The 24,617-nt window shown below is 37.4% G+C and overlaps 1 protein-coding gene and 1 pseudogene across 2 annotated transcripts in view; both read right to left on the minus strand.

Moving 5' to 3' along the window:
• Window positions 1–24,617, minus strand: part of SREK1IP1 (SREK1 interacting protein 1) — a 68,991-nt gene that overhangs the window by 7,084 nt on the left and 37,290 nt on the right. The gene's annotated exons all lie outside the window — the stretch shown is intronic.
• On the minus strand, window positions 4,703–6,177 carry LOC119507808 (annotated as a pseudogene).

Consider the following 24,617-nt stretch of genomic DNA (forward strand, 5'->3'; position numbering starts at 1 on the left):
CTCCAAAATATATGGAGCAAATATTGACAGATTTGAAGGGAGAAATAGATGGTTCAATATTAATAGGAGACTTCAATACACTATTTTCTGTAATGGATAGAATATCTGGATAGAAGATCCATGCAAAATAGTAGCCTTGAATGATACTCTAAACAAATTACCTAATGGACATATACAGAACACTTAATCCAATAGCAGCAGAATGCACATTCTTCTCCAGTACACATGTATCATTCTCCAGAATAGACCACATATTAGGTCACAAAACAAGTCTCAATAAATTCACAAATAATGAATCATACAATGTGTATCTTTTTGAGCACAATGGAAGGAAGCTAGAAATAAAATACAGATGGTGAACTGGAAAATTTCCCCAGATGTGGAAATAAAACAATGCACTTTCAAATAAACAATGGGTCAAAGAAAAAACAACAAATGCAAAGTAGTAATGAACAATTTGAATAGGAATTCAAGAAAAAAAATTATAACATCAACTAAGAAAGTCATATATCTAGGAATAAATTTAACCAAGGATATAAAGGACTTAAATGTAGCAAACTACAAAACATTCCTAAGAAGAAAAAAACCTCAATAAATTGAAGGGAAGTCTGTGTGTTCATGGATTGAAACCAAATATTAAGATATCAGTTCTATTCAAAGTGATCCATCCATCCATCCATCCATCCATCCATCCATCCATTTATCCATTCAACATCTATTCATCTCAAGTACACTCAATGAGAAAAGAATAGTCTCTTTAACAAATGGTGTTGGGAAAACTGGATATCTGTAAACAAAAGAATGAAGGTGGACCTCTACCTCACACCATATATAAAAATTAACTCAAAATGGATCAGTGACCTAAATCTAAGAACCCAAACTTTAAAACTCCTAGAAAAAAACAGGGAAGTAGCTTCAGGACCTTGTACTTGGCAGTGGATATTTAGACTTTACACTAAAAAGCATAAGCAACAAAAGAAAAAAATAGATAAAAGGAACTTCATCAAAATTAAAAAGTTTTGTGCACCAAAGCACTTCATTATGTAAATAAAAGGACAACCTACCGAATGGGACAAAATACTTTGAAACTATGTATCTAATAAGGGTTTAATATCCAGAAAATATAGAGAAATCTCACTATTCAACAACAAAAAGACAACTCAATTAAAAAACGGGCTGCTAGGCCTGCTTATAATTGTGCCTAAGTGTCTCCTCCTTAATGCCTCTTTGTTGCTCAGATGTGGCCCTCTCTCTCCAGCTAAGCCAATTTGGCAGATGAAATCACTGCCCCCCACCCCCACACTATGTGGGATCTGACACCCAGGGGTGTAAATACCCCTCGCAATGTGGAATATCACTCCCGGGGAGGAATCTGGACCCGGCAACGTGGGATGGAGAACATCTTCTCGACCAAAAGGGGGATGTGAAACAAAATGAAATAAGTTTCAGTGGCTGAGAAATTCCAAAAGGAGCTGAGAGGTCACTATGGTGGGCACTCTTACACACAATATAGACAAGCCTTTTTAGGTCCTAATGAATTGGAATAGCTAGCAGTAAATAACTGAAACTATCAAACTACAACCCAGAACCCTTGAATCTTGAAGATGATTGTAGAAAAATGTAGCTTATGAGGACTGACAATGTGATTCGGAAAGCCATGTGGATCCTATTCTCCTTTGTCCAGTGCATGGATGGATGAGTAGAAAAATGGGGGCAAAAAAAAAAAAAGCACCCAGTGATCTTTTTTACTTTAATTGTTCTTTTTCACTTTAAATTTTATTCGTATTACTTTTGTGTGTGTTGTAATGAAAATGTTCAAAAATTAATTTTGGTGATGGATGCACAACTATATGGTGGTACTGTGAACAACTGATTGTATGTTTTGTATGACTGTATGGTAGGTGAATATATCTCAATAAAATTGAATTATTAAAAAAAATGGGCAAAAAAACTTGAATAGACATTTCTCCAGTGGCCAATAAGCCCAAGAAAAGATGCTCTACATCATTAGCCATAAGGAAATGCAAATCCAAACCACAAGGAGATACCATTTCACACCCAGTAGAATAGGTACTATTAAAACAATAGAAAATAACAAGTGTTGGAGAAGATGTGGACTAATAGAAACACTTGTTCATTGTTGGTGGGAATGTAAAATGGTACAGTGCTATGGAAGACAGTTCCTCAGTTAAATATAGAATTACCATATGACCCAGAAGTCCCACTTCTAGATATATACTCAAAAAATTGAAAGCAGGGAGTCAAACAGATATTTGCACACTGATGTTCATAATGGCATTATTCACAATTGCCAAAACACGGAAGCAACCCTCGTGTGCATAAACATAAATGGATAAATAAGATATGGTATGTACATATAATGAAATATTATTCAGCTGTAAAAAGGAATGAAGTTCTGATACAAGCAACCCCATGGATAAACCTTGAAGACAACATGTTGAGTGAAATAAGCCAGACACAAAAAGATCAATATTGTCTGATTTCACTGAAATGAAAAAATTAGAACAAGCAAATTCATAGTCAGAAACGAGAATTCAGGGTACCAGGAGCCATGGTGGGAGTAAGGAATGAGGAGTTAATGCTTAATTGGTATAGAGTTTCTGTTTTGGGTGATGGAAAAGTTTTAGTGATGGATGGTGATGATGGTAGTACAATACTGTAAATGTAATTAATACCACTCACATATTGAATGTGGCTAAAAGGGGCAATTTTAGGTTGTATATTATATTACTTGAATAAAGAACAACAATATAGGATTGTACGTAAGCAGTGAACCCTAATGGAAAGTATGGGCTATAGTTAATAGTATAATTATAATAATATTGTTTCATCAACTGTAACAAAGGGACTTTCCTAATGGAAAATGTTAATAATAGGGAATACTGCATGTGTATGTGTGTGGGGTATTGGGAACCCTGTATTTTCTGCATAATTTTTCTGTAAAACTATAACTTCTCGAATAAAAAAAAAAACCTCTTAGAAAAGTAGGAATAGACAGGGAACTTTATAAAGAACATCTACAAAAAATTCACAGGTAACAAATGGTGAGAGACTGAATGCTTTCCTTCTAAGATCAGAAATAAGGCCAGGATGTCTGCTCTCAACACTCTTATTCAACATTAATGTTGCAATTTGTAGTGTGTGTGATAAGGTAAGAGAAAGAAATAAAAGGCATGCAATGAAATAAAACTATCTCTATTTACTGATGATATGATAGTCTACGTTGTAATGTCCAAGAAATCTACCCAAAACCCCCTAGAACTAATAAGTGGGCTCAGCAAGGCTGCAGGATATAATACAAATATACAAAAATCAATTATTTTTCTATATTCTAGCAATGAACATGTGGACAACAAAATTAAAAATACAATATCAGGCTCACAATTTTTTTTTAAAAATTAAATTCATAGGTATAAATCTAGCAAAACATGTACAGGACTTGTGTGTGGAAAACTGCATAATGTTGATGAAAGAAATCAAAGATCTAAATAAATGGAGAGACATATTGTGTACTTGGTTTGGAAGAGTCAATGTAGTAAAGATGTGAGTTTTTCCCAAATTGATATACATGTTAACATAATTCCTACCAAAATCCCTGCATGATTTTTATTAAACAATGATTTATTGTAATTCTTGAGGTAAAAAACAAAAACAAAGTCTAAAATTATAACTGTAAATTAATTTCAGATGACAGAGCCAAGAATCATTAACAGCTTCTTTAATTTCACATTAATAGTCCAATTTAAAACACCAACAACTACCTGGCAACAGAGTTCAAAGAATCAGGTTTTTGTGAAGGAAAACAAAAAATACTCAAATTACTCCTCAAAACACATGATTTTCTTTCTTATTTTACAAACTAAACTTGTAAAATTTTATAAATACATGATCATTCTACAGAATACAGATTTTCTAGAGTATTTATAAAGGAAATTACAGTTTTTGGTCTTAAGTCTAAGATGGAAAAGGGGATAAAAACAGTGAAATCTGAGGAAGCAGTACACTCTCTACACACAAGCATGCTGCTGTTTATCCAGTCAAGTTAGCAGTTACAGTTTAGAACATGATTTTCAAGGCAACTAAGAAATCAGGACACAGGTGTTTCACCTTTCTAGAATTAACAATTCTTTTAAAAGCTCTGGCCTAACCATAAAGAATTGTTTTGTTGTTGTTATTATTGTTACTTTTTCTGAAAAAGAAACAAATAGGAAAAAAAAAAAACTTTCCATTCCCAAATTCATACACACAACACGCTAAGTGAGGTACAAGCTAGTTTTACATTATGTGGTGAAATAGAATTGTTGGCACCCTCTGAGGCAGGTGCTACACTAGATGGCCCAACCATGACCCAGTAAAACAAATCCACATTTTTATGCCTCAAACAATTAGAAAGCATTTCATTATTTTAACTGCATGCTTAATTAACTCCTCAGGTAACAGACCTCTAGGATTCGGTACCTTAATGCTGTATCTGAAGTTTTACTGGCAATGGAATGCAAAGTACAAAATTGCAATGAAAGTAATCATTAGAAAAATCAAACCAATTTGATACCAAATGCCTGAAGGCAGAATTTTTATTTGTAGAAGATAGAGTGATGCACCCACTCAAGATCAATCAGAAGACAGACCAGAACAGAGAATGAAAATATTAAAGAAAAGAAGAAAAAGAAAAAGGAGGAGAAGGAAAAAGGAAAATGGAGGAGACCCAGGCAGCAAAGAAATTACTGGATAGACTGTAAAATAATAAAGAAATGAGGCATGTGCATGGCTCTCTTCCTTCTGTCCTCTGTGTTCCTAATTTACAGTGTAAGTGGCATGCAGACCATACTAGAAGGCAAGAATGAACCTTCTGATGGATAGAGAGGAAGGAGTTGGGGCTGAGATACTTTGTTTTTTTGTTTTTGCTTTTAGTTCATACCTGAAAGCCTTGAATCCTTGCTAAATATCCCAGCTGTTTTGAAGGCTATACTGGAGAACAAGGGGGAGGAGAACTTCCTTTTAAACCTATGGCTTCAGAGGTAGGGGATGTTGCATTCATAAGGAGTTCCCTGGCAATTGCAGCTGAACTATTCAAGGTGAGAGATATACTGAAGAAAGAGCTTGAAGGTCAGTTCATATCTTTGGGTGACAAACAGCCTAGAGTAGTGCCAGAGATTACTTTGTGGTGGCTGGCTTCCATTTCCTGATAAACAGCAGGAGACAAATGAAGAATTCCTTTGGGAGTATTATTTGTTGGTTCAGGAAACCCAGCCTTTGGACCACTCCATCCTTTGTTTTCCCCTGTCTTGTTAAATTGCTCTTGAAGGTTAGTGGATGTCTTAGAACCAAGCTGTAACAGCATTGCTTCTGTGGCATTTTTTTTTTTTTTTTTTTTTTTTTGGCTATCTTTTTATTAGGTCCCGTTCCAGTAGCAACTTCATTGCCTACTGCGATCTGCATCACAAATTCTCAACATTGAGGCATTCCTCTTTCTGAAAGCAAAATTTAATATGGCTCCTTTTCTTTTTGCCCTGTTGAATTTGAGCCATGTGGCTAATGGGGTTAATTCCTTGACCATATTCTGGACCAGCCTTTACTATTGTTTTAGGGCATATTTAAAAAAACAGTTTTGGCTTTTCAACCACAGAGAAGGTGGAAGTTTTTTAAGCTCCTGTAAAACAGTGGTTGCAGCATGCTTCTTGGAGAACTTTTTGCTATTTCCTTCTCTTTCTGCAGAGAACTCCTGCACTGACACCCGAGTAACAAAACTTTTCATAGGCAGTGGTCCACTTTCTTTAATAACCTCAAAACTGATGGGCATATTTCTCTTCAAAACAATTTCAAACACTAAGGTGATCTCAGATTTATCTGCATCTTTGTCATCATCCATTTCTTTTCCTGATTCTCCATTCTGAGGTGATTATTCTGGATTAGGTTCATTCTGCAGCGCTTGAAGGGCTTTCATTGCAGCATTGTGTCTAGCAGCTTGTCAGGTATTTCCTTCTCCAAAAAATTCATTATTTCGGCTGGACATAAAAAGATCTCAGGCATTGAGCAATGATACTCTTGATTGTACAGGCCCCGAAAGTTATAATTAGCTCTATAATTGGGGAATGGCATTGGGTCTAATGGCTTGTAGATGGCAGGCTCTCCCCTTTTCATAGCAAGCCCATTCAATTCCATGTTGGAGTTATACTGTTTGGGTTATTATTAACCTTACTTTTGGGTGGTTTCTGAACTGGTTTGGGAAGTGTAGATTCAGACAAAGCATTATTAGTAGTAGCTTGTTGGGCCTTATTTATACTGCTCCCTTCTGATTCCCTTGGTTGGTCACCAAGACTCAGCTGTACTGAGAATATCTGATTTATTTGAAGCCTGTTAAGACAATATTGACCAAATTGTTGTATTCATCATGGTTCCAAAAACTTTCCCATTTTGGCAAATTATGTCTTCATCACTTGTCCATTATACAGAAATAGCTGTCACCACCCCCTATCCCTCTGGGCACGCTCTGGCCCCACCAGTCCTTGTCCAGCTCCCCCTGCCCAATCTCCACAGATTCTCCAGGGCCTCCCTCCATCTCCTCCCTCCTCCGCAGAGACCTTCCTCCTCACTCCCCCACACCTCTGCCTCACTCACTCTCCTTTCCTGCACAATTTTTTGAAGATATAAACAAGATTATTGTAAAATTTATGTGGAAATGCAAAGGAATTAAAATAGATGAAATGTCTCTGAAACAGAAGAATAAAGGGGCAGGTATTGATCTACATGAAATCAAAACATTAATATAGCTATAGTAATCATGGCTGTGTGGTATCGGTGGAAGAGAAGAATATAGCTTAATGGAACAGAGTAGAGAACCCCAAAATAGATTTACACAAATATACCCAAGTCATTTTTGATAAAGATGCAAAAGCAATTCAGTGGAGGACCTTTCAATAAATGGTGCTGGAACAACCGGATATCCATAGACCAAAAAATACATCAACCTTGATATACGTTTCATGCCTTATAGAAAATTAACTTTAAATGGATCACAGATTTCAATGTAAAGCTACAGAACTTTTAGAAAATCTTTATCCAATAAAGGACTAGTATAAAGAATATATAAAGGACTCAAAATCTTAACAGTAAAGATGCCAATAATACTATGAGAACCTGGGCAGAAGACATTAAGACATTTCACTAAAGAGAATTTACAGATGGCAAATAAGCAATGAAAAAATATTCAACATCATTAGCCATTAGAGAAATGTATCTTAAAAACTATGAGATATCACTATATACATATACGAATGGCTAAATTTTAAAAAGTGACAGCAAATGTGGTGAGGATGTTGAGAAAGTAGTTCATTCATACATTCTTGGTGGGGATATAAAATGGTATAGCTACTTTGGAAAACAATTTGGCAGCTTAGCAAAAATGTAAACATGGAACTACCATATGACCTAGCATCTGTACTTCTGGTCATTAATCCCACCGAAATGAAAAGTTCTGTTGAATTAAAAACCTGCTTATCACAGCTTTATTCAAAATAGCCCCAAACTGGAAACAACCCAGACGTCCTTGAACAGATAAATGGTTAAACAAACTGGGGGACATCCATTCCATACATTACTACAGCAACAAAAAAGAACTACCTATACATGCAACAACCTAAATGAATCTCCAGAGAATCTTGCTGAGTGAAAAAAGCCAATCTGAAAAGGTTACTTACTATATTATGCCATGTATAAAATATTACTGAAATTAAAAAAGAGTGAATAAATTTTTGGTTGCCAGAAGTTAAGGAGAAGGTGACAATGACAGGGAAGTGGGTGTGGCTAAAAAAGAGCAACAGGAGTGACACTTGTGATGAAAATGTTTTGTATCTTGACTGTATCAATGTCAATATCCTGGCTGTGATATTGTACTATAGTTTTGTAAGATGTTACCATTGAGGGAAACTGGTAAGTACAAGGGGTCCCTATTGTTTCTTACAACTTAAAGTAAATCTACAATTATTTCAAAATAAAAACTTTAATTAAAAATCAATTGACAGCTGGAGGTAAGATGGCAGCATAGAGAGGAGTGGAAGCTAGTTAGTCCGCCTGGAACAACTAATAAACAGAAACAACTAGTAAACAACCTGGAATAACTGTGGGGAGTCAAATGTGACTGTCCACTCATCATACACCAACCTGAATTGGGAGGAATGCCCAAGATCGCAGCATAAAATCTGTAAATAAAAACTACTGACTCATGCCGAGAGCCCCTCCCTCATGGAAGCCTCACGGAGCTAGAGAGCAGCACTTTCTGAACAAGCGAATATACCTTAGCCCAGCTCCAACTGGGGTTTTAATGTTAACTGCTCAATACAGACTGAGAATCCCCAACAAGCAGAGGCTTTTGGTGAAGACTGACTTTGGAGAGTCAGGGGACGTATGTGTCTCAGGACGGGGAGCCCAAAGGATCGGGTGCCATCTCTGGCTGATGGGTGAATCTGGAGGCTTTCTGTCCCTTTGTCTCTCTCTCAACCTGGGCAGCTCATTGGAGAAAGCCTCACCCATTTTTGGCTTGCACTACTCTACAGTAGAGAAAGCCTCAGCCCTTCAAACTCGTAGCACTCTGACCCAGACAAGGGTGGAGACAGCAGAGTAAGAGAAACAAAGAATCTATTTATATGCAATGACCCCTCTCTATGGGGCATATCTTCCAAGAGGAAAGAGGTGGGGCCCAGCTCTACTAGCCACCTTCCATTCAGAACAAGACCCCAGAGCCTGGGGGAAAACAGTTCCCGGCCATACCTCCTTACACCAGTCTGTAGTGACAGACTGACAGGTGCCACCTGCTGGGCAGAAAAGCACAAGGTGTGTCAACCTTCTAAGACACACCATCAGAGAAACCGGATACTGAATATTTCCTCCTTCTGGGACTTGAGCCTGTTACTGTCTGGGAAAACCTGATTGGGTGGCTTAGGAGGTCAGACCACCCAGACAACAGAAAACTGCAACCTAGACTAAAGAAAACAAGAGTTATGGGCCCAGTCAAAGGGACAACTTACACTTCAACTGAGATACAGGAATTTAAACAACTAATGCTAAAATCAATCACAAAGTTTAGGGAAGATATGGCAAAAGAGACACACTATAAAGAAAACAATGGGCATGCAGAAGGCAGAAATCGAAAGTTGAAAAAAACAACTGGGCAAATCTATGGAAATGAAAGCACAATGTTAGAGCTGAAGACACAATGGAAACACAAAACAGCAGAGCTCAAGAGACAGAAGAAACACTCAGGAACTGGAGAACAGGCACCTGAGAGCCTACAACACAAAAGAACAGAAAGGGAAAAAGAATGGAAAAATATAGCAATGTCTCTGGGAACTTAGGGACAAAATGAATACAAGAATGTATGTATCATTGGTGTCCCAGAAAGAAAAGAGAGGGAACAGGGCAGAAGCAATAATAGAGGAAATAGTCAATGAAAATTTCCCATCTCTTATGAAAAGACATAATTACAGATCCAAGAAGCACAGTGCACTCCCAACAGAATAGATCTGAATAGGCCTATGCCAAGACACTTATAAGCAGATCATCAAATGTCAAAGATAAGGAGAGAATCCCGAACACAAGCAAGAGAAAAGTGATCCATCACATAAAAAGAAGCTTAGAATAAGACTATGTGCGGATTTCTCACAGAAACCATGGAGGGCAAGAAGGAAGTAGTATGATATATTTAAGATACTGAAAGAGAAACACCACCAACCAAGAATCCTATATCTGGCAAACCTGTCCTTCAAATATGAGGGACAGTTCAAAATATTCTCTGACAATCAGACAATGAGAGAGCTTGTGCACAAGATACCTGCCCTACAGGAAATACTAAAGGGAGCACTACAGACTGATAGGAAAAGACAGGAGTGAGAGGTGTGGAACACAATTTTGGGTGATGGTAGCACAGCAATGTAAGTACACTGAACAAAGATAACCATGAATATGGTTGAAAGAGGAAGGTTAGGAGCATGTGGGACACTAGAAGAAAAAAGAGGAAAGATAAGACTTGGGACTGCATAACGCAGTGAAACCTAGAGTGTTCAACAATTGTGATAAAATGTACAAATATGTTTTTTCATGAGAGAGAACAAACAAGTGTCAACCTTGCAAGGTGTTAAAAATAGGGAGGTATTCCCCACTATGTGGGACCTGACTCCCAGGGGTGTAAATCTCTCTGGCAATGCAGGGTATGACTCCTGGGGATGAATCTGGACCCAGCAGCATGGAATTGAGAACATCTTCTTGACCAAAAGGGGGATGCAAAATGAAATGAAATAAAGCTTCAGTGGCTGAGAGATTTCAAATGGAGTCAAGAGGTCACTCTGGTGGACATTCTTATGCACTATATAGATAATCTTTTTAAGGTTTAAATATATTGGAATAGCTAAAGTAAATACCTGAAACTACCAAACTCCAGCCCAGTAGCCTTGACTCTTGAAGACGATTGTAGAACAATGTAGATTACAAGGGGTGACAGTTTGATTGTGAAAACCCTGTGGATCGCACTCCCTTTATCCAGTGTATGGATGGATGAGTAGAAAAATGGGAACAAAATCTAAATGAAAAATAAGGTGGGGTGGGGGGGTGATTTGGTTGTTCTATTTTTATTTTTATTTTTTATTTTGATTCTGATTCTTTCTGGTGTAAGTAAAATGTTCAAGAATGGATTGGGGGTGATGAATGCACAACTATAGGATGGTGCTGTAACAGCTGACTGTACATCATGGATGACTGTATGTGAATATATCGCAATAAACTGAATTAAAAAAACAGGGAGGTATTGGGGAAAATACATCACATAAACTAGAGACTGTAATTAACAGAATCATTATATTATGCTCCTTTAATGTAACAGAGGCAAAATACCAGAGGGAAGCTTAGAGGAGGGGTGTGAGACTCTTGGCATTGGTGGTGGTGTCTGACTCTTTATTCTACTTTTGATCTAAGGTTATCTTTCCTTTTGCTGCTTCCTAGCTGTCATTTTTCTTTCCCTCTTTCTTTTTTCTTTTCTTTTGTCTCTCTACTTTCTTTGAACTCTTCCTCCTTCTTTGTGGAAGAAATGTAGATGTCCTATATAGATAGTGGTGAGGGTGGTGAACACATAAATATTGGACTATACAGGGAACAATAGATTGTTTACTTAGTATGGAATGTATGGCGTGTGAACAAAATCATCTCAAAAAAAAAAAAAAAAGGGTTGATGATGAAATCTTGAGGGCAATATACTGAGTGAAATAAGCCAGACATTTAAGAACAAATATTGCAGGGTCTCACTGATAGGAACTAAACTCATAGACACAAAACATAAGTTACCAAGATACAGAATGAGGCTAAAGAATGGGGGAGCAATTGCTTATTATGAGCAGAATGTTTAACTAGGTTGAACTTAAATGCTTGGAAATGAACAGAGGTGATGGTAGCACGTTGTGAGAATAACTAAAAGTGCTGAATGGTGTGTGAATGTGGTGGAAAGGAGAAGCATCAGAGTCACGTATGTCCACCTGAAGGAAAGTTGGAAAGTTAAAAGTTGGGAATGTATAAAACAGTAAACCTTGTGGTGGGCAATGGCCAAGATTAACTGTACAAATATTAGAAATCTCTTTCACGAACCAGAACAAAAGAATGACACTACAACTAGAAGTTAATAATAGAGGGAGCATATAGGGAAAAATATATACCCATTGCAACTACATACTACAGTGAGTAGTATTTCAACGTATTTGCATAAACAGTAACAAATGTACTATACCAATACTACGAGTCAACAATGGAGGGGGGGTGGTTAGGGATATGGGAGTTTTGAGTTTCCTTTTCATTTCTTTTTTTCTTCTTTTGTCTTTCTTTCTTTTCTAGAGTAATGAAAATGTTCTAAAAATTGAACAAAAATTGTGGTGATGGATGCACAGCTGTATGACGGTACTGGCGACAATTGATTGTATACTTTGGATTCTTTGGATAATTGTATGGTATGTGAACAACCACAAAAAAAATCAATTGACAATGTATGTATGTGTCTATTCTGTTCTAATGATCTGTCTTTACATCAAAATCACATTGCCTTGATTACTTGTAGCTTTAAGTAAGCCTTGAAGTCAGGCTGTTGTAGTCCTCCAACTTTATTATTCTTTATCAAAGTTGTTTAGGCTATTCTAGGACCTTTACATTCCTACAAGCATTTTAGAAACAGCTTGTCTCTAAAAACAGTCTGCTGGGTTTTTAACTGTGATTGCTTTAAATCTATGATTAACTTGGGGAGACCTGACACTTAAAAATATGGAGCCTTTCAATCCATGAACATGGTAAATGTTTCCATTCATTTCTTTAATTTCTCTCAGTAGTGTTTTATATTTTCCAGTTTTTCTGTATCTTTTCCATATCTTTTGTCAGATTTATCGTATTTCACATTTTTTGATGCTTCATAAAAGGTATGTTTTAAAATTCCAATTCTGATTGTTCTTTGGCAGCACAGAGAAATATAATTGATTTTTTGTAATTGACCTGGTATCTTGCAACTTGCTAAACTCACTTATTAGTTCTGGAAGCTTCTCTTTTTGTTTGTAGTTCCATAGGATTTTCTACATAGGTGATCATGTTTGTCTATGAATAAAGACAGTTTTACTTTTTCCATTCAAATCTGGATGTCTTTGGATTTTTCTGGCTTTATTTTACTGGCTAGAACCTACAGTATAATGCTGAATAGAAGTGCTGAGAGCAGGTATCTTGGCCCTGTTCCTTATGTTAAGGGAAAATATTCAGTCTTTTACCATTAAGTATGAGATAAGCTGAAGTTTTTCATAGATGTCCTTTATCAAGCTGATGAAGTTCCTGTCTATACCTAGTATGAAGAGAATTTTTATCAAGAATGGAGGATAAATATTCTAAAATATTTTTCTCAAACTATTGTGAATGATCATACAGGTTTTCTCTTTAGTCTGTTAAATATGGTGATGAATTACATGATTAACTTTTCAATGTGAAAAAATCTTGCATGCCTGGGACAACACCCACTTGGTCATGACATATTATCCTTTATATTATATATTGTTGGATTTAATTTGCTAAAATTCTGTTATGGATATTTGCATCTATATTTATGAGAGTGTTTAGTTTTCTTTTCTTGTAGTGTCTTTGTCTGCTGGTCTTGGTATCATGGTAATGTTAGTCCTGTATACTCAGCTGGGAGTATTCTCTCATTAATTTCTGAAAGACTTTGCATAGAGTTGATACTATTTCTTTGTTGAATATTTGGTAGAATTCACCAGGAAGCCATTTAGCCAGTTTTCTGTGTTAAAAAACTTTAAACTAAAAGTTTAATTCCTTTAATATAAGTAGGGCTATTCAATTTATCTATTTCTTCTTGATCGAGTTTTACTACTTTGTATTTTGCACATAATTTATCCATTTTATCTAAGTTATCTAATTTACTGACAAAGTTGTTCATAATATTTCCTTGTTATACTTTTAATGTCTGTATAATCTATAGTGTTGTCACTTCTCCAATTCCCGATGTTGGTGATTTATGTCTTTTCTTTTCCTTGATCAGTTGGATATTTATCAATCTTACAAAACTTCTCTAAGAAGCAGCTTTTGATTTCATTAATTTTTTCCATTGTTTTTTAGTTCTCCATTTTATTGAATTCATATATGATCTTTCTGCTTACTCTAGGTTTCATCATTCGTTCTTTTTTTAGTTTCTTCAGAAGCTGAAGTCATAGATTTCAGACTTTGCTTCTTTACTCAAACAGGCGTTCAGTGCTGTAAATTTCCCTCTAAGTACTGCTTCTAATTTCCTTTTTAATTTCTCCTTTGACCCAATGGATTAATTAGAAGTGTGTTAATTTAGTTTCTAAATATATAGGGATTTTTCAGGCAGCTTTCTGTTATTGATTTTTAATTTAATTTCCTTGTGGTTAGATAACATATTTTGTATGACTTGAATCCTTTTAAATTTATTGAGAAAATTTTATATTTATTGTTTTATGGACCAGAATAATGTTTATCATGGTAGATGTTTTGTCTGAACTTGAAAAAAACATGTTGGCTGTTACTGGCTAAGGTGTTATATAAATGTCTAATAAGTCAAGTTAGTTGATAGTGTTAGTTAAGTCTTCCATATCTTTACTGATTAACTGTCTGCTTGTTCTACCAATTACTGAGAGCAGTGTGCTGAAATTCCCCATTATAACTCCAGATTTGTCTATTTCAACTTGTAGTTCTATTAGTTGTTGCTTCATATATTACTAAACTCTGTTATTGGTACATAAACATTTAGGATTGTTCCATCTTTTTGACTAACTGACCTTTTACCATTATAAAATGACCCTCATTATCCCTTTGTTTTGAAATCTACTTGATCTGTTATTAAAATAGTCACTTTAGTTTTCTCTTAAAAGCTTTCTTGGGTAGCTATAATAATTGCAGAGCAACTACTCTAAAATGTCCAAACTAAAAAGTTATGAGAAGCTAAGCAAATAAAACAGTAGCTAGACTCTTCCTCTCTCTTTTTTCTCCTTCTCTTCTGGTACTTCACCCTACCCTGCCTCTTCCCTACTCTGTCAGCTGGTGTGTCTCTCTCCCTCTCATCTCCCTCCTGTCTTTTCCTGAATGAAATTTTTACAATAGTTCAGCACATTCCTAGTTCAGTTTACACCTACTTGAATCTCTGTACTGAGATTTGCAGGTAGCTGATATTTTTATTTACCATATCACTTTCTGATTCCTTTGTTCCCTTGTACCTCTAGTGCAGCACTTCCCCAGAATAAGTTGAGGCAAGGTTGAGTTGGGGTGAGCTGCGCAGCTGGGGGAACAGAGAGTAGATGAAGGCTCAGACTTGGCACAGTGGAGAAAGATCTGTGAGAATTCAAAGCACTTTTAGAAGAAATCATCCCAAACTATAAATCTGAATTGATTGTCACACCAAATTTTGGGTAAAGGCAGAAAGTTTTGACTCAGATTCAGAGCCTGAGGTTTGCAACCCTGTCCAGGCAAAGGGAAGGTTTCGTAAAAATTCTCTTCACAGGTTTTCCTCAGCTGTTGCAATTTCCTCATTCCACAGAAGACTGATTCTGAAGAGGCGCTATGACTGAAGGAGTGTTCCCTTTTCTCTTCTCTTCTTCTCTTTTTTTAAATTAAATGCAATTTTATTGAGATATATTCACATTCTCCTCTCTTCTTTATGTTCAGTCTCTGTGGGTGTAGTGTGTGTCCTCCCCCAATTTTTTTTAATACAGTTTATTGAGACATATTCACATACCCTACAACCATCCAGTGTACAATCAACCATTCATAGTACAACCATATAGTTGTGCATTCATCACCAGAATCAACTTTTGAACAGTTTTCTTACTCCAAAAATAAATAAATAAATAAATAAATAACAAAAACAAAAGTACAAAAAGAACACCCAAAATATTTCATCACCCCCCCCATCCCACTCTATTTTTCATTTAGTTTTTGTCCCCAATTTTCTACTCACCTGTCCATACACTGGACAAAGGGAGTGTGAACCACAAGGTTTACACAATCACACAGTCATCCTGTATAAGCAATATAATTATACAATCGTCTTCAGGAATCAAGGATACTGGATTGCAGTTAATATTTTCAGGTATTTCCTTCTAGCTATTCTAATAGACTAAAAACTAAAAAGGGATATCTATATAATGCATGAGAGTTATCTCCAGAATGACCTCTCGACTCCATTTGAAATGTCTCAGTCACTGAAACTTTACTTTAATTTCTCTTCCCCCTTTCCGTCAAGAAGGCTTTCTCAATCCTATGATGCTGGGTCCAGGCGCATCCCTGGGAGTCACGTCCCATGTTGCCAGGGAGATTTATACCCCTGGGAGTCAAGTCCTACGCAGTCTCCCCCAATTTTTGCCTATCTGGAACCTCAGAATTTGACATTATTAGGAAATAGAAGCTTTGCAAATATAATTAGTTAAGGATCTTGAGATGTGATCATCCTGAATTTAGAGCAGGCAGTAATCCAATAACTGGTGTTCTTAAGAGAAAAGAGAATGACAGAGAGACACACAGAGAAAAGAAGGCCAAGTGAAGACAGTGACCGAGACTGCAGTGATGAAGCTCCAAGCTAAGAATACCAAGGATTGCCAGGAGCCACCAGAGATAGGAAGAGACAAGAAGCATTCTTCCCTAGAGCCTTCAGAAGCAGGGCCTGCCCATGCCTTGATTTCAGATTTGGAGTCTCTAGAACTGTGAGGGAATATATATATCTGTTGTTTCAAATGCAGCTGAGGCAACCTGAGATTGCAGCCCTAACTAATACAGTGAGTTTCCAGAATCTGACCTTCAAAGACCCAGAAAAAGCTGCAGACCTATTTTCAGATCACAACTCTCTGGGATATAACATTAGCAGTCTTTGGGCTTCTCTCACTGTCTTAATCTGTAACCATAAGTAAATTAGTGTTAGAAATAAATAGTACTGTTTTTACTTCTCTATTTTATTAAACAATGGTAAAACGTACAAGTAAAAAGCAGGCTTGATTAGAATTAATGTAGGTGTAAAATAACAAATGAATAATTATATTTTCTCAAACAACAACAACAACAAACAAACAATAGCTAGGGAATAATTTCCTCTTTCATTTAGGGGTGATGGATCAGGAGTCCACTGAATAGACTTGGCAGAAAAATTAGTTCAAATAAAATGATTCTAGAATTTAAGTCTAAACAGTGTAAGAAAGCTTTTTTCTTGGCCACATAATCTTAGAAATTAGCAGCACTGACAATAACAGGATAACAGAATTCAAGTGCTGAAGACAAAGGTTTACTTATTTATTTTTTTAAGATAGTTAAGTATTTCTGTAGTACTGAGAATGCTTAAAACTATAACATATCTATGTATTGAGGTTCCTTCTGAGATACGACGCTGAGATGTATACAGGCATAGCAGGGAGAAGAGTTTGTGGTTTTTTTCAGCATAAAAGATCTTGGAGGAGGTGGGGCAAGATGGCGGACTGGTGAGCTGTATGCTTTAGTTACTCCTCCAGGAAAGTAGGTAGAAAGCCAGGAACTCCGTGGACTGGACAACACAGAGCAATCTCACTTTGGGCATACTTCATACAACACTCATGAAAATGTGGAACTGCTGAGATCAGCGAAATCTGTAAGTTTTTGTGGCCAGGGGACCCGCACCCCTCCCTGCCAGGCTCAGTCCCGTGGGAGGAGGGGCTGTCAGCTCCGGGAAGGAGAAGGGAGAACTGCAGTGGCAGCCCTTATTGGAAACTCATTCTACTGATCCAAACTCCAACCATGGATAGACTGAGACCAGACACCAGTGAATCTGAGAGCAGCCAGCCCAGCAGAGAGGAGACAGGCATAGAAAAACACAGCACGAAAAACTCCAAAATAAAAGCGGAGGATTTTTGGAGTTCTGGTGAACATAGAAAGGGGAAGGGCAGAGCTCAGGCCCTGAGGCTCATATGCAAATCCCGAAGAAAAGCTGATCTCTCTGCCCTGTGGACCTTTCCTTAATGGCCCTAATTGCTTTGTCTCTTAGCATTTCAATAACCCATTAGATCTGTGAGGAGGGCCTATTTTTTTTTTTTTAATCCTTTTTTCTTTTTCTAAAACAATTACTCTAAGAAGCCCAATACAGAAAGCTTCAAAGACTTGCAATTTGGGCAGGTCAAGACCAGAGCAGAACTAAGAGACCTCTGAGACAAAAGGCAATAATCCAGTGGCTGAGAAAATTCACTAAACATCACAACTTCCCAAGAAAAGGGGGGTGTCCGCTCACAGCCATCATCCTGGTGAACAGGAAACACTCCTACCCATAGCCAGCCCCATAGCCCAGAACTGCCCCAGACAACCCAGTGTGACGGAAGTGCTTCAAATAACAGGCACACACCACAAAACTGGGCGTGGACATTAGCCTTCCCTGCAACCTCAGCTGATTGTCCCAGAGTTGGGAAGGTGGAGCAGTGTGAATTAACAAAGCCCCATTCAGCCATCATTTCAGCAGACTGGGAGCCTCTCTACACAGCCCAGCAGCCCAGAACCGCCCTGGGGGGACGGCACTCACCTGTGACATAGCAGTCATCCCTCAACAGAGGACCAGGGGGTGCACGGCCTGGAAGAGGGACCCACTTGCAAGTCTCAGGAGCCATACGCCAATACCAAGGACTTGTGGGTCAGTGGCAGAGACAAACTGTGGCAGGACTGAACTGAAGGATTAGACTATTGCAGCAGCTTTAAAACTCCAGGATCACCAGGGAGATCTGATTGTTAGAGCCACCCCCCACTCCCTGACTGCCCAGAAACACGCCCCATATACAGGGCAGGCAACACCAACTACACACGCAAGCCTGGTACACCAATTGGACCCCACAAGACTCACTCTCCCACTCACCACAAAGGCAAAGCAGGGGAGAACTGGCTTGTGGAGAACAGGTGGCTCATGGATGCCACCTGCTGGTTAGTTAGAGAAAGTGTACTCCACGAAGCTGTAGATCTGATAAATTAGAGATAATTCGTCTACAAATCTTAAAAGAACCCTATCAAGTTCAGCAAATGCCAAGAGGCCAAAAACAACAGAAAATTATAAAGCATATGAAAAAAACAGACGATATGGATAACCCAAGCCCAAGCACCCAAATCAGAACATCAGAAGAGACACAGCACCTAGAGCAGCTACTCAAAGAACTAAAGAGGAACAATGAGACCATAGTACGGGATACAAAAGATATCAAGAAGACCCTAGAAGAGCATAAAGAAGACATTGCAAGACTAAATAAAAAAATAGATGATCTTATGGAAATTAAAGAAACTGTTGACCAAATTAAAAAGATTCTGGACACTCATAGTACAAGACTAGAAGAAGCTGAACAACGAATCAGTGACCTGGAAGATGACAGAATGGAAAATGAAAGCATAAAAGAAAGAATGGGGAAAAAAATCGAAAAAACTGAAACGGACCTCAGGATATGACAGATAATATAAAACGTCCGAATATAAGACTCATTGGATTTCCAGAAGGGGAAGAAAAGGGTAAAGATCTAGGAAGAGTATTCAAAGAAATTGTTGGGGAAAACTTCCCAAATCTTCTAAACAACATAAATACACAAATCATAAATGCTCAGCGAACTCCAAATAGAATAAATCCAAATAAACCCATTCCGAGACATATTCTGATCACACTGTCAGACATGGACGAGAAGGAGCAAGTTCTGAAAGCAGCAAGAGAAAAGCAATTCACCACATACAAAGGAAACAGCATAAGACTAAGAAGTGACTACTCAGCAGCCACCATGGAGGCGAGAAGGCAGTGGCACGATATATTTAAAATTCTGAGTGAGAAAAATTTCCAACCAAGAATACTTTATCCAGCAAAGCTCTCCTTCAAATTTGAGGGAGAGCTTAAATTTTTCACAGACAAACAAATGCTGAGAGAATTTGCTAACAAGAGACTTGCCCTACTGGAGATACTAAAGGGAGCCCTAAAGACAGAGAAACAAAGAAAGGACACAGAGACTTGGAGAAAGGTTCAGTACTAAAGAGATTCAGTATGGGTTCAATAAAGGATATTAATAGACAGAGGGGAAAAATATATATGACAAACATAAACCAAAGGATAAGATGGCTGATTCAAGAAATGCCTTCACGGTTATAACGTTGAATGTAAATGGATTAAACTCCCCAATTAAAAGATAAAGATTCGCAGAATGGATCAAAAAAAATGAACCATCAATATGTTGCATACAAGAGACTCGTCTTAGACACAGGGACAAAAAGAAATTGAAAGTGAAAGGATGGAAAAAAATATTTCATGCAAGCTACAGCCAAAAGAAAGCAGGTGTAGCAATATTAATCTCAGATAAAATAGACTTTAAATGCAGGGATGTTTTGAGAGACAAAGAAGGCCACTACATACTAATAAAAGGGGCAATTAAACAAGAAGAAATAACAATCAGAAATGTCTATGCACCCAACCAAGGTGCCACAAAATACATGAGAGAAACACTGGCAAAACTAAAGAAAGCGATTGATGTTTCCACAATAATTGTGGGAGACTTCAACACATCACTCTCTCCCATAGATAGATCAAGCAGACAGAAGACCAATAAGGAAATTGAAAACCTAAACAATCTGATAAATGAATTAGATTTAACAGACATATATAGAACAGTACATCCCAAATCACCAGGATACACACACTTTTCTAGTGCTCACGGAAGTTTCTCCAGAATAGATCATACGCTGGGACATAAAACAAGCCTCAATAAATTTAAAAGCATTGAAATTATTCAAAGCACATTCTCTGACCACAATGGAATACAATTAGAAGTCAATAACCATCAGAGACTTAGAAAATTCACAAATACCTGGAGGTTAAACAATACACTCCTAAACAATCAGTGGGTTAAATGAGAAATATCAAGAGAAATTGCTAAATATATAGAGATGAATGAAAATGAGAACACAACATACCAAAACCTATGGGATGCAGCAAAAGCAGTGCTGAGGGGGAAATTTACAGCACTAAATGCATATATTAAAAAGGAAGAAAAAGCAAAATCAAAGAACTAATGGATCAACTGAAGAAGCTAGAAAATGAAAAGCAAACCAATCCTAAACCAAGTAGAAGAAAAGAAATAACAAGGATTAAAGCAGAAATAAATGACATAGAGAAAAAAAAAACAATAGAGAGGATAAATATCACCAAAAGTTGGTTCTTTGAGAAGATCAACAAGATTGACAAGCCCCTAGCTAGACTGACAAAATGAAAACAAGAGAAGACCCATATAAACAAAATAATGAATGAAAAAGGTGACATAATTGCAGATCCTGAAGAAATTAAAAAATTTATAAGAGGATAGTATGAACAACTGTATTGCAACAAACTGGATAATGTAGACGAAATGGACAATTTCCTGGAAACATATGAAAAACCTAGACTGACCAGAGAAGAAACAGAAGACCTCAATCAACCCATCACAAGCAAAGAGATCCAATCAGTCATCAAAAATCTTCCCACAAATAAATGCCCAGGACCAGATGGCTTCACAGGGGAATTCTACCAAACTTTCCAGAAAGAACTGACACCAATCTTACTCAAACTCTTTCAAAACCTTGAAGAAAATGGAACACTACCTAACTCATTTTATGAAGCTAACATCAATCTAATACCCAAATCAGGCAAAGATGCTACAAAAAAGGAAAACTACCGGCCAATCTCCCTAATGAATATAGATGCAAAAATCCTCAACAAAATACTTGCAAATCGAATCCAAAGACACATTAAAAAAATCATACACCATGACCAAGTGGGGTTCATTCCAGGCATGCAAGGATGGTTCAACATAAGAAAATCAATCAATGTATTACAACCCATTAAAAATTGGAAACGGAAAAATCAAATGATCATCTCAATAGATGCTGAAAAAGCATTTGACAAAATCCAACATCCGTTTTTGATAAAAACACTTCAAAAGGTAGGAATTGAAGGAAACTTCCTCAATATGATAAAGAGCATATATGAAAAACCCACAGGCAGCATAGTACTCAATGGTGAGAGACTGAAAGCCTTCCCCCTAAGATCAGGAACAAGACAAGGATATCCACTGTCACCACTGTTATTCAACATTGTGCTGGAAGTGCTAGCCAGGGCAATCCGGCAAGACAAAGAAATAAAAGGCATCCAAATTGGAAAAGAAGAAGTAAAACTGTCATTGTTTGCAGATGATATGATCTTATATCTGGAAAACCCCAAGAAATCGACGATACAGCTACTAAAGCTAATGAACAAATTTAGCTAAGTAGCGGGATACAAGATTAATGCACATAAGTCAGTAATGTTTCTATATGCTAGAAATGAACAAACTGAAGAGGTAATCAAGAAAAAGATACCATTTTCAATAGCAACTAAAAAAACCAAGTACCTAGGAATAAACTTAATCAAAGATGTAAAAGACCTATACAAAGAAAACTACATAACTAAACTAAAAGAAATAGAAGGGGACCTGAAAAGATGGAAAAATATTCCATGTTCATGGATAGGAAGGCTAAATGTCATTAAGATGTCAAACTCATCTACAGATTCAATGCAATCCCAATCAAAATTCCAACAACCTACTTTGCAGACTTGGAAAAGCTAGTTATCAAATTTATTTGGAAAGGGAAGATGCCTCGAATTGCTAAAGACACTCTAAAAGAGAAAAACGAAGTGGGAGGACTTACACTCCCTGACTTTGAAGCTTATTATAAAGCCACAGTTGTCAAAACAGCATGGTACTGGCACAAAGATAGACATATAGATCAATGGAATCGAATTGAGAATTCAGAGATAGACCCCCAGATCTATGGCCGACTGATCTTTGATAAGGCTCCCAAAGTCACTGAACTGAGTCATAATGGTCTTTTCAACAAATGGGGCTGGGAGAGTTGGATATCCATATCCAAAAGAATGAAAGAGGACCCCTACCTCACACCCTACACAAAAATTAACTCAAAATGGACCAAAGATCTCAATATAAAAGAAAGTACCATAAAACTCCTAGAAAATAATGTAGGAAAACATCTTCAAGACCTTGTATTAGGCAGCCACTTCCTAGACTTGACACCCAAAGCACAAGCAACAAAAGAAAAAATAGATAAACGGGAACTCCTCAAGCTTAGAAGTTTCTGCTCCTCAAAGGAATTTCTCAAAAAGGTACAGAGGTAGCCAACTCAATGGGAAAAAATTTTTGGAAACCATGTATCTGACAAAAGACTGATATCTTGCATTTATAAAGAAATCCTACAACTCAATGACAATAGTACAGACAGCCCAATTATAAAATGGGCAAAAGATATGAAAAGACAGTTCTCTGAAGAGGAAATACAAATGGCCAAGAAACACATGAAAAAATGCTCAGCTTCACTAGCTATTAGAGAGATGCAAATTAAGACCACAATGAGATATCATCTAACACCGATTAGAGTGGCTGCCATTAAACAAACAGGAAACTACAAATGCTGGAGGGGATGTGGAGAAATTGGAACTCTTATTCATTGTTGGTGGGACTGTATAATGGTTCAGCCATTCTGGAAGTCAGTCTGGCAGTTCCTTAGAAAATTAAATATAGAGTTACCATTCGATCCAGCGATTGCACTTCTTGGTATATGCCCGGAAGATCGGAAAGCAGTGACACGAACAGATATCTGCACGCCAATGTTCATAGCAGCATTATTCACAATTGCCAAGAGATGGAAACAACCCAAATGTCCTTCAACAGATGAGTGGATAAATAAAATGTGGTATATACACACGATGGAATACTACACGGCAGTAAGACGGAACGATCTCGTGAAACATATGACAACATGGATGAACCTTGAAGACATAATGCTGAGTGGAATAAGCGAGGCACAAAAAGAGAAATATTATATGCTACCACTAATGTGAACTTTGAAAAATGTAAAACAAATGGTTTATAATGTAGAATGTAGGGGAACCAGCAATAGAGAGCAATTAAGGAAGGGGGAACAATAATTCAAGAACAGATAAGCTATTTAACGTTCTGGGGATGCCCAGGAATGACTATGGTCTGTTAATTTCTGATGGATATAGTAGGAACAAGTTCACAGAAATGTTGGTATATTAGGTAAGTTTCTTGGGGTAAAGTAGGAACAGGTTGGAAGTAAAGCAGTTATCTTAGGTTAGTGTCTTTTTCTTACTCCCTTGTTACGGTCTCTTTGAAATGTTCTTTTATTGTATGGTTTTTTAAAAAAAAAATTTTTTTTTTCCATACAGTTTATTTAAAAAAGAAAAAAGAGTTAAAAAAAAAAACAAAAAACAAAACAAAACCAAGGAAAAAAATATGTAGTGCCCCCTTGAGGAGCCTGTGGAGAATGCAGGGGTATTGGCCTACCCCACCTCAATGGTTGCTAACATGACCACAGACATAGGGGACTGGTGGTTTGATGGGTTGAGCCCTCTACCATCGGTTTTACCCTTGGGAAGACGGTTGCTGCAAAGGAGAGGCTAGGCCTCCCTATAATTGTGCCTAAGAGCCTCGTCCCGAATGCCTCTTTGTTGCTCAGATGTGGCCCTCTCTCTCTAGCTAAGCCAACTTGAAAGGTGAAATCACTGCCCTCCCCCCTACGTGGGATCAGACACCCAAGGGAGTGAATCTCCCTGGCAACGTGGAATATGACTCCCGGGGAGGAATGTAGACCTGGCATCGTGGGACGGAGAACATCTTCTTGACCAAAAGGGGGATGTGAAAGGAAATGAAATAAGCTTCAGTGGTAGAGAGATTCCAAAAGGAGCCGAGAGGTCACTCTGGTGGGCACTCTTACGCACAATTTAGACAACCCTTTTTAGGTTCTAATGAATTGGGGTAGCTGGTGGTGGATACCTGAAACTATCAAACTACAACCCAGAACCCATGAATCTTGAAGACAAGTGTATAAAAATGTAGCTTATGAGGGGTGACAATGGGATTGGGAAAGCCATAAGGACCACACTCCACTTTGTCTAGTTTATGGATGGATGAGTAGAAAAATAGCGGAAGGAAACAAACAGACAAAGGTACCCAGTGTTCTTTTTTACTTCAATTGCTCTTTTTCACTTTAAT

Source organism: Choloepus didactylus, chromosome 13, assembly GCF_015220235.1.
Source record: "Choloepus didactylus isolate mChoDid1 chromosome 13, mChoDid1.pri, whole genome shotgun sequence".
NCBI lineage: Eukaryota > Metazoa > Chordata > Mammalia > Pilosa > Megalonychidae > Choloepus > Choloepus didactylus.